This window comes from Tachyglossus aculeatus, chromosome 22 (genome assembly GCF_015852505.1).
Source record: "Tachyglossus aculeatus isolate mTacAcu1 chromosome 22, mTacAcu1.pri, whole genome shotgun sequence".
NCBI lineage: Eukaryota > Metazoa > Chordata > Mammalia > Monotremata > Tachyglossidae > Tachyglossus > Tachyglossus aculeatus.
The window spans coordinates 17304604-17322854 of record NC_052087.1 but is presented as its reverse complement, the minus strand read 5'-3'; positions in this window follow the sequence as shown (position 1 = coordinate 17322854).

The following is an 18251-nucleotide window of genomic DNA, read 5'->3' as shown; positions in this document are numbered from 1 at the left end:
ACCCTAAAATATTCTGTTATTCTTCCACCAATCGTTATGACTCCACTCAGCAGCAGAAATGCAAAAGAGTGTGCTGAAGAGAATATTTTAAATCAAAATAATTGGCCAGAGAGCGACTAATTTTTCTCCTTTCCCCAAGTAGCCTGCCCAGGCTGTTGATAAAGGAATGTGTCCCCTGTCTGTTTTACCTCCCCCGCCTCCCCACCACCCCGGGACAGAGTTTTTAGGCATTCAAACAATGAGGTCTGTTTCCTCTTCAAGACTATGCGCACTTAGGTTCGACCTTAGAGAAGGGGACACTGACTTCATTTAAGGAGCAGAAAATGGGAAATATTTGGAGGGGCTGAAAAATCCAAATTTTAAACATAAAATATCCAAAGGTTCTAAGCGACTTTAAGGTCAAGTTTATTGCATTAGCCTAGCTCACTTGTGATGTGGACAGTACATGGGGACAGGGTGCTCACAGTCACCTGGGAAGAATTGGATCCTGCCAGAAATTTTACCAAGCAAGATTCTCTAGTGAGAAACTCTGATCATGCTACAGCAATGGTTCCTCTTGGGAAACTACCACCGGAGAAGAACACTTCTTTGTTACAGGCAATTGGCTCCTCAGATATGCAAACGGGGCTCATGAGAGTTCAGTCACAAGGGAGCCAATTTTATTTCATCACATGTCAAGGCAATAACAATACAGAGTAAGAGATGGTGAGAAAGTTTACTTACTAATTACTCAACATTGTCATCATCATAAAATATTTATTGAGCACCTTCAGTGTGAATAAGATTGAGGTAGGTACTATGGGAATTTTCCATAGAGAGGTGAATTTTTTTCTTTATATTTTATATAGCCAAGAGGTCCCTAGAGAAGTAAAGATACAGCTCCTGTCCACTAGGAGCGTGTTCTTTTTGCTTTATACGTTGGAGAGAAAATTACATCTTTTCACAGGCAAAGGGATCCTCCCTAGGTTTGGCAGGGAATATATTACATAATATTCACTGGGATTATCCTCCCACTAAAGCAAAGTTAGGGAAGGAAGAGAGAAGAAAGTTTTGAGTGTTCTAAATGTCATAATTGCCTCAAATTTTTACTTCAGTGCTTACCTCACCATTACCTAACAGTTTACCTAATAGCTTAAAGAAAACTGTAAAGAGCCATTTTTCCTGTTAGCACCCTTAATTCCTTGAGGTGTTTTTCTTTATGTTTACCTGTCATGCAGACATTCCTTTGGGGTTCACAATTTCATGTAGTGCATATTTCATCCCTTTACAAAGGAACTCTTTGAGTAGCAGTGTGGCCTCATGGAAGAAGCATGGGCCTGGTGCCACCCATGGAGAGGACCTAGGTTGTAATCCTTGCTCTGCCACTGTCTGCTGTGTGGCCTTAGGAGGTCACGTAATTTAATTTCTCTGTGCCTCAGTTACCACCTCTGTAAAATGGGGACTAAGACTGTGTGCTCTATGTGGGACAGGGACTGAGTCCAACCCGATTAGATTGTATCTATCCTAGCGCTTAGTATAGTGCCTGGTACATAGTAAGTGCTTAATATCATGAAGAAAAAACCCAACACCCTCCCACCCCAAACCTTGAGAACTGTGGGAAAAGCAGTGTCAGGCCAACTTCACTTCTGTTGGGGTTCCTTTCATAATCACTTTCCACCTGAACAACCAGCAAAAATGCAAACGAGTGAAACTTCCTTAAAAAATCATTGTAACAGCCAAGCGAAGTGGACCAACAGTATCCTATTCAACTTCTGTAGTTGCTGTGAACCATAGAGACCTCAAAAAATTAATCCCAGAAAATTGGGCTTGGAAGGATCTTTAACAGTCAACTAACTGCAACACCTAATCCCAGAAAGGTACACCAAAGGAAATAAGGATTTATCCTTCCCTTAGAATACCTGAAATTGAAATCACAAGATTTTTTTTTTTTTTTTGCAGAGGAGGGGTATCTTCCTCCCTTCAAGGCCCTGCTGAGAGCTCACCTCCTACAGGAGGCCTTCCCAGACTGAGCCCCTTCCTTCCTCTCCCCCTCGTCCCCCTCTCCATCCCCCCATCTTACCTCCCTCCCTTCCCCACAGCACCTGTATATATGTATATATGTTTGTACATATTTTTTGACTCTATTTATTTATTTATTTATTTAATTTATTTGTACATATCTATTCTATTTATTTTATTTTGTTAGTATGTTTGGTCTCTGTCTCCCCCTTTTAGACTGTGAGCCTACTGTTGGGTAGGGACTGTCTCTATATGTTGCCAATTTGTACTTCCCAAGCGCTTAGTACAGTGCTCTGCACATAGTAAGTGCTCAATAAATACGATTGATGATGATGATGATGGAAGCACAATACTCTGCAGAGTTGTGCATGCACTAACACTGAAACCCAAGTGGAGCTATTTCAGAGCTGTGCTGAGACTACCTGGAATAGTGGCCTTGCATATTTTGGGGAATTTTAACTAGAGGAAACACTACTACTAATAATTTTTTTAAAAAATTTGTTAAGCATTTACCATTTGTGAAGCAATAGGTTAAGCACTGGTGTAAATATATATTCCAATCAGTCCATGTCCCACATGGGACTCACAATTTTAGGGAGAGGGAGAACAGGTATTTAATACCCATTTTAAAGATGAGGAAACTAAGGCATAGACAGAGAAGTGACTTGCCAGATTTACACAGGAGGCAAGTGGTAGAGTTGGGATTAGAACCCAGTCTGCTTATTCCCAGTCCTGGGGTCTTTCCAGTAGACCAGACTTCTTTTCATACCAGTGTTAAGTACATTTTCATTTTCTGAGCCAGGGGACAGGCAGTAAGGGGAGAGTGCTGTGTTGAGATTAAAAATTGACAAGCTGCCTTAAAAATAATGGATTTTGATAGGAGTAAGATGAAAGGTTGCAACAAAGGGAAACTGTGGACCACCACCCTTGACATTGGTGACCACCCTCCTGTTGACTGCTTCTTCCCACAGTCTAGTTTTCTAAAGCCTTACCCACTTTAAGAAAACATATCTGAACTTAAGAGTTTGTCTGACCTGACCCTTACCCTGAGACTGACCCTTCTTTCATGTTAATTCCCTCCACAAAAGCTACCACATGTAAGGTCCCTGCAGTGCTTTGTCTTATTTGTCGCTCGTTATTTTTACCACCAGATAAGGCAGTGGTATAGGAATTCCTGAACCAAACAAAATATGCATGATTACTTGCTGCCCTCCATTACTCGAACGCAGGGAACAAGCCAGGTTTGCTTCGGAGAACACTGGCGAGAATGAGGCAGTGAATGAAAAAGTGGGGAAGAGCAGCAAAGGGTGGACCAGAAAAGAAAGAATTTCACTTTAAAGGCTTTCAGCCGAATGTGGACAAGATTCCAGACCCGCTGGAATTTCCTTTGAATTTGCAATGCTCAGGGTTGAATATGTCACCTCAGCTCTCTCAAATCTCCAGGTGTTGGCCTTGGGCACGGAAGTCCTCAGCTGGATATTGAATGAATTTTCACCACAGATGGCTGAATTGTTTTTTGGTGTAGTAGAATCCAGAACATTGTGGATTGTTTTGGAAACATGGTAATAAATGTGGTATTTATTAAGTACTTATTATGTGTAAAGCACTGTACTAAGCATTGGACTACATGCAAGATAATCAGGTTGGCCGCAGTCCCTGTTCCAGGTGGGGATCTTCTTAAAAATACCTATTTCACTCCCCCCCGGTGCTTAGTACAGTACTCTGGAATATAAGTGCTTAATAAAGACTATTGATTGAAAAAGATCAACCTTCCAAACTCAAAATCAAGAGTCAGAGCTTTAAAGCAAGGAAGTTTATAATGATGAATCTCTTTTTTCTTTGGAAATTTCAATCTCACAATTGAAAACTGGCTATGATTGCATGTGGTGAATATTCATCACCTCCAAAAAAAACCTAAATAGAAACTGCTTTCTGTCAAATGTCTGTTTTATTTTTATTATCTATATCTACTCCCGTGCTTGGCATGAAGTCCGAGAGCAATAAATACCATCATTATTATGATGAAATAAACTGTCACGGAATGCACTATGATTGGGTTAGGAGGAAATGGGTTTGACTATTGATTGTCTCCCTCTACGGGAAGATGTATTCTGAGAGCATAAGTACAGCAATACACTTGATTCTCCTCCAACCCTCAGTTGGATTTTATCAGGAAAGTAAGGCCAATATCTGCTAGGAGCCACCTTTGTCTCCTTTCCTGAGGGATGGAGAATGAGCCAATCCCAAACAAAAGAGGGTACCAGCAATTTGGCCAGGTGAGGGGGCAGTGTACTGAGTGCTTCATGTCATCCTTCTTGTTGTTTCCTGCCCACCCTTTGTTGTCTCTCACTTTGTCCTCTTTTCAATTTCTTTCCATTTTTCCCCCCTTTCTCTTGTCCCTTCATCACTTTTCTCCTTTTCCACCCTTCCTGTCTTTTCCTTTGCATTCCATTGTTGCTTTACTTTGAAAGAGCTATTTTTTTTTACTGTTCAGGGGCAGGGCAGGGAAGAGATAACACTTTCTGGGACATAGGAAAGCTGGTTCTCCCTCTGCACTGGTAAATACAGTGAGAGAGACAGACAGAGAGAAGGGCATTGAGGAGAGCTGTGTCCACTATGAGAGTCTTAGCCCGGCCAGACCTGCATTATGGTATTGGACTGTGATACTTGGGGTCTGCTCAGTTCTGGAGAAGAGGCAGTAGGGAGGGACAGGAGCTGCTTTGGTGGGAGATTCTGGGTCTCCAAAGGGGCAGTGAACTTCCACAGTTACCCCCACTGGATGAGACTCAGTGAGGGAAGAGAAACAAAGTCCAATCTGAATTGGGCCTTTTTTTTTTGTATCACGTCCTTCCAGACCCCTGGTCTGGAACCCAGTGCTAGAAAGCTCCAAACAACCTAGGTAGAGTAGGAAGTTAAAAAAAAAACACTCAGGTCTTTTGAAATGCCCACCCAGCTCCCAATAGGAGCACCTTTTCTTCATAGGTTTGGAAGGGCGTGGCATTGTGAGATCAGGAGGTGGGAAATAATAATAATGATGATGATGGTATTTGTTAAGCACTTACTATGTGCAAAGCACTGTTCTAAGTGCTGGGGGACACACAAGGTGATTAGGTTGTCCCATGTGGGGCTCACAATCTTAATCCCTATTTTACAGATGAGGTAATTGAGGCCCAGAGAAGTAAAGTGACTTGCCCAAAGTCACACAGCTGACAAGTGGCAGAGCTGGGATTAGAACTCCTGACCTCTGACTCCAAAGCCCATGCTCTTTCCACTGAGCTACGCTGTTTCTCATGTCACACTGTCCTAACTACAAGCCTGATCTCCAGCCAGACAGCATTTCCCAGATGCTTCTCTCTTTTTCCACAGTTCTAGGGATTTGGGAAAGCCCATCCAGTTTAAACTCTGCATGTTATCTTCCATGCAGTTCAGCAACCAGTTAACACCAGAGTTGTTTTCTGGCTAAGGCCTCTTCCACTACAGACTCACTTACTATCAATCTTGCTACTGTTACATCCTTCCATTAAAGAACACTTAATACCAGAAGAAAAAGAAATGCATTTGTCAAATCCACATTAATAAGTCTGAAAATATTCAGCCTGGATGTGAGAAGATCATTTCTTGATGTACGTTCCCATACCCATACTCAGGTTCCCATATTTGGTGGATTGATGCAGCTCTTTCTCAGCATCTTGGAGCATTGTGTGGCCTTTGGCTTAATCACTTTTCAGTATTTGCTAGCCATTTAGAATAATTTATTTTGAATTCATTCTTTCCTATCTACGGACAACAGGGAAAAGTTTTAGTAGGCTGGAGCATTGATTCAGAAACAATATAGGTGCTCTAACTTGGAGAAGCACATGGCTCAGTGGAAAGAGCACGGGCTTTGGAGTCAGAGGTCATGTGTTCAAATCCCGGCTCCACCAATTGTCAGCTGTATGACTTTGGGCAAGTCACTCAACTTCTCTGTGTCTCAGTTACCTCATCTGTAAAATGGGGATTAAGACTGTGAGCCCCCGGTGGGACAACCTGATCACCTTGTAACCTCCCCAGCACTTAGAACAGTGCTTTGCACATAGTAAGCGCTTAATAAATGCCCTCATTATTATTGGAACACGGCTTAGTGAAAAGTGTTCATTTTCCAAGGTTTTCTTGTCAATAGGTGGCTATTTTTAACCCACTGAATGGTTGGAGTGAAGTTGTTTTTGTGCCTGGCCAGTTGAGTTAGGAAACAGACTCTGCCCTGACATACAAAGTGACACAGGACCAGATAGTCACTTTGCTGGGGCTCAGTTTCTCCAAAATGGGACTATGAAAACCCCCTCCATGACAGAGGGCCAGGTAGGTCACTTTTCTGGGGCTCAGTTCTCCAAAATGGGACTTTGAAAATCCCCTCTGACTTACCTTTATCCTATGTTAGAGAATCATTTTGAGATTATCCAATCAAAAACACTGCCATGTTATTTATATTAAAAGCTCAAAATTAATTTTGGATATTTTAATTCACTTAAAATTTTTCACTTTACTCTCTCTTTCTCCTCTGAGTTTTGTTCTCATTTTCTCACCCTCTTCCCTCTTTCCCTCTCCCCCCCTTGCCTTGCCCTTTAATCAAAGTGACTGACTGAATGAAAAGGTTTCTATTTCTGCACTTCCATCTCTAGGCCTGGCTAAAAGCAGGAAGTACAAAAATACTGCAAGGACGCCTCTTCTTCTGGTAGCAGGATGTACCGGAAACCTTATGAGAAAACCTCATGTCATAAGATTTCCAATCCAGATTTTTAGTCCTGGGCATTTTGGATCATCTGGACCATGCCTAAACTCTGGATGAATTTCTGTACTGAACATTTAACATTTAAGCCCTCCTCGGGCCCCCTGTCCCCTCATCTCCCCCATCCCTTGCCCCCAATAACCTGGCCACCTACTTTATTAAGAAAATTAACACCATTGAGTGTGAGCTTCCTAAAATCGCCCCTGCCCCTCCTCAGTCCCTCCCCATTCTTCTCAGCAGTATCTTTAGAGGCGATTTCCTACCTCCTTTCAAAGGCCACCCCTCCACCTGCGCATTTGACCACATTCCTTCACACCTTATCAAAACTCTCACCTCCTCCTATTTTCCCTCCCTAACAGCCATCTTCAATCACTTGGTCTCCAACAGCTTCTCCCCACTGCTTTCAAACATACCTATGTCTCTGCTATCCTAAAAAAACCCTCCCTTGACCCCATGGCTCCCTCCAGCTATCATCCCATCTCCTTCCTACCATTGTCTCCAAACTCCTTGAGCGACTTGTCAACACCTGCTGTCTCAAATTCCTCTCTTTCAATTCTCTCCTTGAGCCCCTCGAATCTGGCTTCCATCCCCTTCACTCCAAAAAACTGCCCTTCCAAAGCTCACCAATGATCTCCTTTTTGCCAAATCCAATGGCCCCTACTCCACCTTGATCCTTCTTGACCTCTCAGCTGCCTTCGACAGTGTGGACCACCTCCTTCTCCTGGAAATGTTATCCAACCTTGGCTTCACTTACTCTGTGGCTCCTCTTACCTCCCTTGCTGTTCATTCTCAGTCTCCTTCACAGGCTTCTTCTCCTCCTTCATGGGTCCCTCAAAGTTCAGTTCTAGGGCCCCCTTCTATTCTTTATCTACACACACTCCCTTGGAGAACCCATTCACTCCCATGACTTCAATTACCACCTTTATGCGGATGATAGCCAAATTTACATCTCCTCTCCTGATCTCTCTCTCCAGGCTCACATGTCCTCCTGCCTTCAAGACAGCTCTACTTGGATGTCTTCCCATCACCTCAAACTTAACATGTCCAAAACAGAGCTTCTTATTTTCCCACCCAAAACCTGTCCTCCCCATGACTTTTCCATCACTGTAGACAGTACCACTATCCTTCGTGTCTCACAAGCCTGTAACCTTGGTGCTATCTTTGACTCCTCTCTGTCATTCAACCCACATATTCAATCCATCACTAAATCCTGTTGGTCCCACCTTCACAACATAGCTAAAACCCGCCCTTTCCTCTCCAAACTACCACCACATGAATACAATCACTCATCCTACTGCATCAGCCTCCTTGCTGACCTCCCAGCCTCCTGTCTCTCCCCACTGCAGTCCATACTTCACTCTACTGCCCAGATTATTTTTCTACAGAAACATTCAGGACATGTCACCTCACTCTTCAAAAAACTCCAGTGGTTGCCCATCCATCTCCACATCAAACAAAAACTCCTCACCATCGGCTTTAAAACACTCCCCCACCTTGCCCCCTCTTACCTTATCTCACTTCTCTCCTTCTACAACACAGCCCACACACTTTGGTCTTCTAGTGCTAAACTTCTCACTCTGCCTTGATCTCACCTGTCTTGTCTCCGACCCCTAGTCCACATCCTGCCTCTTGCCCAGAACGCCCTCCCTCCTGAAATCCAACAAACAATTACTCTCCCTCCCTTTAAAGCCTTATCGAAGGCATAACTCATCTAAGACGCCTTCCCAGACTAAGCCTTACTTTTCCTCTTCTCCCACTCCTTTTTCCATCACCCTGACTTGCTCCCTTTGCTCTTCCCCCTCTCCTGGTCCCACAGCTCTTATGCACATATCTGTTATTTTATTTGTATTGATGTCTGCCTCCCCCTCTCTAAACTGTAAGCCCATTTTGGGCAAGGAACATGACTGCTTATTGCTGTAGTGTACTCTCCCAAGTGCTTAGTACAGTATTTTCGATAAATATGATTGAATGCATGAGTGAATGAATCAACAGAACCCTGAATCTTAATGGATTTCCCAATCTTCATTGTCCATTATTGTAGATTTTCACATCCCCTGACAGCAAAAGAAAGCAGGGACAGAAAATCCCATCAATTGATCTTATAGACAAAAACTATTCTAGGTAAGAAAAGGGTTATGCACCAAGCAAAATGAAGGGTGAAGATAATAGTCACATGATGGGAAAGTTGGAGAGGGTTTTGAGTCCTATGTTGGACAGGGACGGTGTCCAATCTGATAAGCTTGTATCTACCCCAGTGATTAATACAGTGCCTGACACATAGTAAGCACATAACAAATACCAAAACAAACAAACAAAAAGAGGGTAGAACAGGCCATGCTTGTACTATGGGTTGGTTTTTCAGGCCACATATATTTGGAAGTGATCAATCAGTCTATCAATCAAATTTATTAAATACTGTGTGCAGAGTACTGTACTAAATGCTTGGGGGAGTACAACAGAGAAGCAGGGTGGCCACTGGGAAACAGTGTTGCCTAGTGGTTAAAGCACAGATCTAAGAGTCAGTGAACCTGGGTTCCAACCCCAGCTATGCCACTTGTCTGCTGTGTGAGCTTGGGCAGGTCACTTAACTTCTCTGTGGCTCAGTTACCTCACCTGTAAAACAGAGGTTAAGACTGTAAGCCCCATGTGGGCATGGACTGTGGCCAACCTAATTAGTCCGTGTCTATTCCAGAGTGCCTGGCACAAAGTGCTGGTTCATCTCCAAGAAGGGTAAATGGAAACCCATTAAACCCATCTAGGCTTATGATGATGATGGTGGAGTCTAGTTTTAAATGATGGATGACCCCCGGCCAAGAGACACTGAGACCAAAAATTTACAAGAAAGACTCGATAATGGTGCCAGTGGCTTGCATAATGCCACTTGTATTCTCTTGTTCCTGTCAAATAGATTCCCATTTGGGACAGTGGGTACAAAATTAAGTAGGTGAGCAGGTGTGCAGCACACTGCAAAGTGCACACAATAATTTTACATTTAAAATCCACTTCGAGCCAAAGCAACAGCAGCACAATGCTGATGCTGGGCCAGAGTTAGATTGGCTAACAGGTGTCTGCCAGGGTCGCTGCCTCAATTATGGCTGCACATGGGCTCAGTCACCCAGGATAGCCAGCTCTTTTCAGGATTTCTGCTGGGCCCATCCACCAGGCGAGACACCAAGAGGTTCTTTGGTCAGAAACCTTCACTACTGATGGAATAGTTCCAGCAGGCACTCCCATCATTCAGGCTGTTTGTCCTCCCTACATCACATTGAGGTGGTGGTACGGGAATGTGTCTGGTAATTCTGTTATATGGTACTCTTTCAAATGCTTAGTACAGTGCTCTGCATATAGTAAGCACTCAATAAATGCCACTGATTGATGGTCAGACTTTGGTGAGGGCCAGGCCTAATAATGGCTGAATTAGGGAGATCCTGGGCTTTTGGGAAGGGAGGCAGCTAAAATGGAAACTAGCAGAATACCTTGCCCACAGGGTGAAGTCAGAGGTGCTGATAATGCCCAGGAAATACCCCTGTGGATATATAGACTTTGGAAATAAAAGATTGGCGGTTCCATTAGAATGGACCTAGGTTCTGGTTTCCCAGTGGTATAGCTGTCTGCTGCTATTCATTTTGCCAGAAGAAAACAGGTAACTGAGACTGCTTTCATTTTTTGGCTTGAATGAGCTGGAAAATAAGTTAATTTGATATAAATCTTAGTGTTTCAGAAAGGCCTGCCTGGCAAAACTAAAATGAATCTTCCAACTATTGGGAGGGCTTCAACCAGTAAAGGAGAAGCCCCACATGGAGGAAGGATCCCTGTGTGGTCAGGCTTACTGTTTACTTCTTACTTCCCATAGGCTTTGGGATAGTTTTCTTCCTGAGGATGATTCCTCTTTTTTTATTTTAATTTTGGCTAAACTCTTAAAGTCTCACCCTGATTACAGGTCCTGCAGGAATCAATATTCTTGAGATATAAAATTCCAAGTGTAAGTTAAGGGTTCACCTTTCTAGGACTGTATAATGGCAATGAATAATCAGTTAAACTAGAGCAGATGAGGTAAAGAGAAACAAAAGGAGAAGCATTGTGACCTACTGAGAGAGGAGGGTGGGGTACCCTGGCAGGAGATGGTAAAGGAGAGGCTCCCTGGAATGACTCAGGTGCAATACCGTTTATAGGCTTGAGGGTGAAGTAGAGCCCTCTGGAAAATCTCATTCTGAGTCAAGAGCATGGAAATTCCCCAAATATTTCAAAAATGGGTTATTCAAGAGCACTCAAATCAGTCTGAATTTATCTCCTCCTCAGGGAAAACTAGAATCAGAGGGTCTCTATGATTTTTCCCAGTACTCTAGGTAGCTCTAGACATCCTTTTCAAACCAATTTATCCTGGTATTTATCCTGGCCAAGATAACGATGAGATTTAGTGGCCTCTTGACTTCAGTTGTTTAATTTTAGATATGCCTTTGAATCTTGCATAATAATTCCTGGAAAGAAAAAGGACCCTACTTTGGCCGAAAACGTGTACTTAGGTCTGCATCCAGTTAAGAGTTCATTCCCTGAGAATTAAATAGTCTGTTTGTCAGGGGCAGGGAGAGGGTCTTACCATTCAAGGACCTTGATTTGACGGATCAGCTGACGGGGACCGCTTAACTCAGCAAGAACCTAGAGAGCTTTTGGTTAAGCACAGTAAAGGAGCTGAGAGATAAACGAGAGATATGAGTGAGTGGACGTGCTACTGTTTTGGAACTCATGTCCCGGGGGAAATGAACAGCACTGATGAATGCATTTCAGGTTGGTGTCAAGTTCCTGAAGGAGTGGCAATAAAGCAAGTTAATATATTGTTTTCATAATGGATTATAAAGGTTCTGAGGGTGGATTCTTTTCATTCCCTCCACACTAGGCCATGGTATGTCTTATCCCTGAGAATAGGACAACACCCTATGAGTCTATGGGCAGAGGATTTCCAACCTTGTTCTGAAACACAATGTAAAGAATGAAAATCCCACACCAGGTATTACCACCATATTTCCAGCAGCTGCAGTTTCACAATAAGGAGGAGGTTAGGATGGTCTAGAATTCCTAACTCTCTGGAATAATACTACTAATAATGATAAAAATAATAATAATAATATTTGTGGTATTTGTTAAGCACTTACTGTGTGCCAAGTCCTCTGCTAAGTGCTGGGGTAGATACAAGGTAATCAGGTTCGACATGGGGTTCACAATCTAAGTAGGAGGGAGCTGGATGCCATATCTGGAAGCAAGATCCCATATTTTCTACTGTTGTAGAATGAGCAGGTAATGAACTGTATCAATCTACAGAATTTAGGAGTGATTTTATTTACACCGGGCTTACAGTCTAGAAGCGGGGAGACAGACATCAAAACAGGTAAACAGGCATTGCTATAAATAAATAGAATTATAGATATATATATATATATATATATACACATCAAAACAAGTAAACAGGCATTAAAGAGACAGAATTGTAGCTCTGTACATATATACACAAGTCCTGTGGGCCGGTGAGGTGGGTAGAGTAAAGGGAGCGAGTTGGGGAGATGGGGAGGGGAAGGGGAGCTGAGGTAAAGGGTAGCTTAGTCTGGGAAGGCCTCTTGGAGAAGGTGAGCCTTCGGTAGGGTTTTGAAGGGGGGAAGTGTGATTGTTTGGTGGATTTGAGAAGAGAGGGCATTCCAGGCCAGAGGTAGGACATGGGCCAGGGGTCGATGGCAGGACAGGCAAGAACGAGCCACAGTGAGAAGTTTAGCACCAGAGGAGCAGAGTGTGTGGGCTGGGATGTAGAAGGAGAGAAGGGAGGTGAGGTAAGACGGGGCAAGGTGATGGAGAGCTTTGAAGCCCCCAATCTGCTGCGGCTCTCAGTCCCCAAACCACCCTTATACGGCTAGGCTTGCAAGGGACCTGAGAAGTTGATTTTGCTAATTATTTTCTTTATTTAATTCCATCACTGGATTAAGAGCTTTGCCATATATCTTCAGGCAAATGCAAAGGGGCCTTTCACTGAAATCTCACAGGTTAAAAAAGCGATATCAATTCCTCTTCAGTTATACTTCTAGAGTAGTCGTGTGAGGTAAAATAGTTTGGGATTCTGGAATGCTTCATTGTCCAATTGACTAAAGTCATTGCTATTGGGATTCTGGCCAGGCTTACATGAGAAAAGCAAAATGGAGAATTGAGGCAATTATCTGGATAATTCATGCCCCAATACTTTTCTAGACCTCAGTTCTTTTGCTAAAACTGATTTTAACCTGAACTACCTAGACATTGCCTCAGTGTTCTCTTTCACTCTGGTACTGAAGAGCTGACCTTTGAATTATGTAAGAATCATTTCTACCCAGCACTTTTACTTTCTAAAGTTCATTCTATTTCATGAAAAATCATTGATCTATTTATAGATGAAAACAGTTTAAACTGTACATAGTCAGCAATCTCGTGCTGTTTTGCTGAGTGCTAGAAGTGACATTATACTCATTAAAAATTAATTGAGATGAGTTGAATAAAATTGGGAGACCATCTTAATAACTTCACTTGGACATAGGACCACCAAGGTATGGAGGATTTTTTTCTCCTTATTGGTATTCAACCTTTTCTGAAATCTGCCTTTTATTTTTTTTCCTTCTCAGTAAAATGAACATTTTCTATTAACACTTAAGCTGACTTCTGTGGAAACAGTGATTCAGTTTTCTTGATCGGCTTATTAAAAACAAGTTTCCCAGTGGCCATTTGGGCTTTGGGTTGCTGCTGCATGCAACGGGCTGGTAAAACCTGATGTGGTAATCACCATTTATTTATAAAATACATGAATTATATAAATACACTGAATTATCCAAGTGATTGAAGAAAAAGTGGAAGGGTTTGGGCCTGAATAATCTGGACTGGCTGTTTACTTGGATCAAATTCCCTAACTATTGCTTGCCACAGTACAGTTTGACTATGTAGACCTCACCTCTAGATTTCCCTGCCCCCATCCCAAGAGTAGAAAAAATAACTTTGCCAGTCAATTAAAATTGCGAGGGGAAAATGACACCCAAGTTCACGTTCCTAACTCAAAGAAGAGCTTTTAATTTGCTGCAGTGAATTTAATTCATTTACTGCTTGTGCTATTGTATTCACTGGAAAGGATATAAGTTCTTGGTAAATTAATGAGAAGGCATTCTCATAACATATGCTTCTCATAACATCTTTTGGAAGATCTGAGAGCTGAACCAGAGATCTCCTGGAAAAATTAGAGAAAATGAGGGGGAAAAAAATATCAGCTTCTTCAAGTCTTGCCTGTTTACTGCAGCTCCCTATAGTATCCCAGATTCTGTTAAACTAATGAAGTTTGTAGACCTTTCCCTTGCAAGCCTACCCTTTCCAATCCCTATACAAATCAATGTACTGTTGCCCTGTTAGGCTAGCCATGCAGAAAACTGTTTCCAGCCAAACAATAGGAGTAGCAAACCTATGAACTCTATACCTCAATGAGGTGTTAACTTCAAAGCCCTAGTTACCCAGGACTATTTAAATGCTAACATAATTAGGCAAGGAAGTCCATGAAACAAACACTCAGCTGGAGTCAAAGAACTTTCTTTGTGCCCATCACACCCCAATTCATTGAGGATGGGCTCTTATTCTGTGTCTACCAGTTCCCCAATTAAGACTTTCCTGCTGCCACAATGTTTAGAATGGAAAGAGATTGGGGTTTTCTCTGCTCCTTCACAATCATGAGTTTTTCTTCTTTATTCCCTTTTCTCCTTTCTCCATCCCCCAGAGGAGGGACAGATTGGCATCTTGTCTCTAGCCTGGAAGATGACCAAGTGTTCATTGCTCTCACTTTACACCTTCATTTCTGGAGTGAGCAAAACTTGGAAATAACATGATAGCATGAAGCTTACCATCCACCAGCTAAGACATATCCTTACACTGCTCATCTCCCTGCCTGCCATTTATTTTAAGGTCTACTTTGCCCTCTAGAGTGTAAGGTCTTTGAGGGCAGGGATCAATACAGCCTACATGCTTCACTGTGCTTAGGAAAGTGTTCTGCATACACTATGTCCTCAATATGCCCTCAACAGATACCCCGGATTGATAATACTGAGTACTGACTCACACCTACAATACTATTTCCATAGAAAAGCAGGCCAAAGGCCAAAAATTTGGGGAATGGGAGCCATGGATTCCAAGCCTGGTTCAACCTCAGCCCCACGGTCCCCCACTTTTCTTATTAGAGAAGGGTTTGGTCTGCTGGTGAGGAGAGTGGGAAGAGGAGGATGTCTTGGGGTGGGGAGGATCAGTATGTTGTTGGGCCATCACAGAGTCTTGGACCCAAAGGATAAAATTCTATGTACACAGGAACCCCAATTTCTTCTTTTTCTTTTTTGCCTGTTCACTGATTTTCACATTATCTGGACGATGTACATTTCAAATACTTCAAGAAAATATCCCTGACTCCTTAACATGATGTACCTCCCTAATTTGTTTAAAGTCCCGATTCCAGTGGTTTTTAGCAAGAAGCTAAAATCCTCACCATATTATGGTTACCTTGAGAGTTCCACTCATCAATGGTTTGTGAAATGGGGAGACCCAATAAGTATCTGTTGCTGCTCAGGAAGTCTCTCAGAGGTCTTCTATTCACTGACCACAGGCTACATTCTTGCCAACTTTCCCTCAAAGAGATCACAGAAAGACCAGGAAAGGGAGTATGGATGGCTCAGTAGAAATCATCAATGCTAGGCTCTGTTCTGGGTCCCCTTCTCTTCTCACTTTATCTCACCCCCAGGGTTCCAACTTCTACCCTTTTGCAGATGACTCCAACTACACTGTAGGCTTCTTAAGAGAAGGAGAGGTGACTAGCGTAAGGATATGTCAGCTGGTAGATGGTAAGCTTCTTGCTTACCATCATGTTACCTCAATGTTTGGCTCATCCCAGAAATGAAGGTGGAAAGTGAGAACAATAAACACTTGGTCATCCTCCACTCCCTTACTCTACTGTACTCTCCCAAGCACTTTGTACAGTGCTCTGCAAACATCCTGCCTCTGGCCTAGAACTCCCTACCTCCTTATATCTGACAGACAATTACTCTCCTCCCATTCAAAGCCTTATTGAAGGCACATCTCCTGCAAGAGGCCTTCCCTGACTAAGCCCTCCTTTCCTCTTCTCCCAATCCCTTCCACGTCTCCCTGACTTTCTCCCTTTATTCAGCCCCCTCCCATCCCCACCATACTTTTGTACATATCTGTAATTTATTTATATTAATGTCTGTCTTCCCCTCCAGACTGTAAGCTCGTTGTGAGCAGCACATGCCTGTTTATTGTTGTACTGTACTCTCAGCAGTGCTTAGTATAATGCTCTGCACACAGTAAGATAAATTATTGAGATAAATACGACATTGAAAAGTCTTAAAGTCTCACTTCCTCTGTCATCTCACATTTTCTCCTATTTCCAGGACATCTCCAAGCAGATAGCCTGTTGGCACCTCAAGCTCTATATTTACAAAGTTGAATTTTTCATCTTCCCCTCCAAATCCTGGAAGATTCAAATCTAAATTTCTCATTATAGATGATACGACCATCCTCCCCATCTCTGAAGACCGACTCCTCCTTTTTCATCCCTCATGTTCAGTCTGTCAATTTTTCCTTCACAACATCTCCAGGATCCACCTCTTCCTCTCCATCTAAATAACTAGCACAATGGTCCAGGCACTTGTCCTGGCTTGACTACTGCATCATCCTCCACATTGGTCTTCCTGACTCCAATCGCTCCTTTTTCCAGGCCATACTTCACTCTTCTGAAACAATTTAATAAAACATCATATGCACATGTCTTCCGACTCTGCATAAACCTACAGTAGTTCCAAATAGTTCATATTTCCCATTGATGATCTCCTGTTCACACCTTTTCCCTTACCTGAAACTCCTCCTACTTCAAATCCATAAATGGCTGCTCTCCCATCTTCAAAATCCTTCTCAAATAACATTTTTTAATATTAATTTTTTAATATTTGTTAAGCACTTACTATGTGTCAAGCCCTTTTCTAAGCACTGGGATAGATACAAATCAATCAGTGCCTGTCCTGCGTGGGGCTCATAGGCTAAGTACGCGGGAGAATAGGCATTGAATCCCCATTTTACAGTTGAGGAAACTGAGGCACAGATAAGTTAAGTGACTTGCTCAAAGTCACACAGCAGGCAAGTAGCAAAGGTGGGATTAGAACCCAGGCCCTCTGACTCCCTGACCTGTGCTCTTTCCACTAGGCCACGCCGCTTCACCTTTCCTCTGGGAGGTTTTACATAATTATTTCCTAATCCTCATAACTGCAGCACAGCCTAGGAAAAAAGATCATGGGCATGGGAGTTAGAGGATGTGGGTTTTAATTCCGGCTCCACCACTCGCCTGCTGTGTGACTTTGGGCAAGCCACTTACTTTCTCTGGGCCTTCTTACCTGATCTGCAAAATGGGGATTAAGACTGTAAATCCTACGTGGGACAACCCAATTATCTTATATCTACTCCAGCACTTGGAACAGTAGCTGGCACATAGCAATCATTTACAAAAATACCATAAAAAAGATGATTGGGTCTGACAAAGTAATTAGAAATGAAACACAAGGTATTATGGATAGCAAATGCACATGATGTGGAAGGAATTGTTGGTCAATTAGTGGTTTTATCAACCATATTCACATGACATCTTTGAACCCAGACAGCTAAAGGTTATATTAATATAGGGACAATATTTACCACAATTGCACTAGAGGATACATTACAGAATATGAAAAAAGTGTGCAATTAGGGGGGAGGGAAACTATTTAAGTGCCATGTTTTATTCAGAGATGTCATACAAAGCAATATTTTGGTTTGGCTTTCTAGAATTATTTCAATATATTTTATTGACCATCAATGTTGTGTGCTATTTACTACTTCATACATGCTATTTTTTTTCTCACTTGCATCATGGGCTGTGTCAAGAATTTCTCCAGGCTCCCCTAGGCCTCAACTCCATGATAGACACTAAGGAATTTACTGCTTGATCAGCTGTTCATCTATGTTATTGTAGAACTCCTCCTCTCCAAAGTTCCCAAAGTACTAGAAGAATTTCACCACAGATATAGCTGTTTTTCCTTTAACCTACAAATTTCCAAGAGGCATGTGTACCAGGGTCATTCAAGACCACTGAAGACTCCAACAACTCTTGGCTCTCTGCTTATCTACTGCCTGAACAAATTAGTCCTTCGAAGCCAGTGGAAATTCCCAGAAACACAGAGTGCCAGAGGGCTGAGTTAACGAAGCATTATGACTGGAACCTGTGTGGCTTCTGTAGTATAGACACAAGATATGGTTAAGATGTGCCTTCTGACATCCCTAACTCTCTGTTATGGTATTGGCTGAGTATTCACTACATGCTAAGAACTGCACTAAGTGTTCATGCACACATAAGCTGCCCCTGCTACTTCACGATAGGCCAAAAGGTTCATATAAAGCATACAGAAGTCTT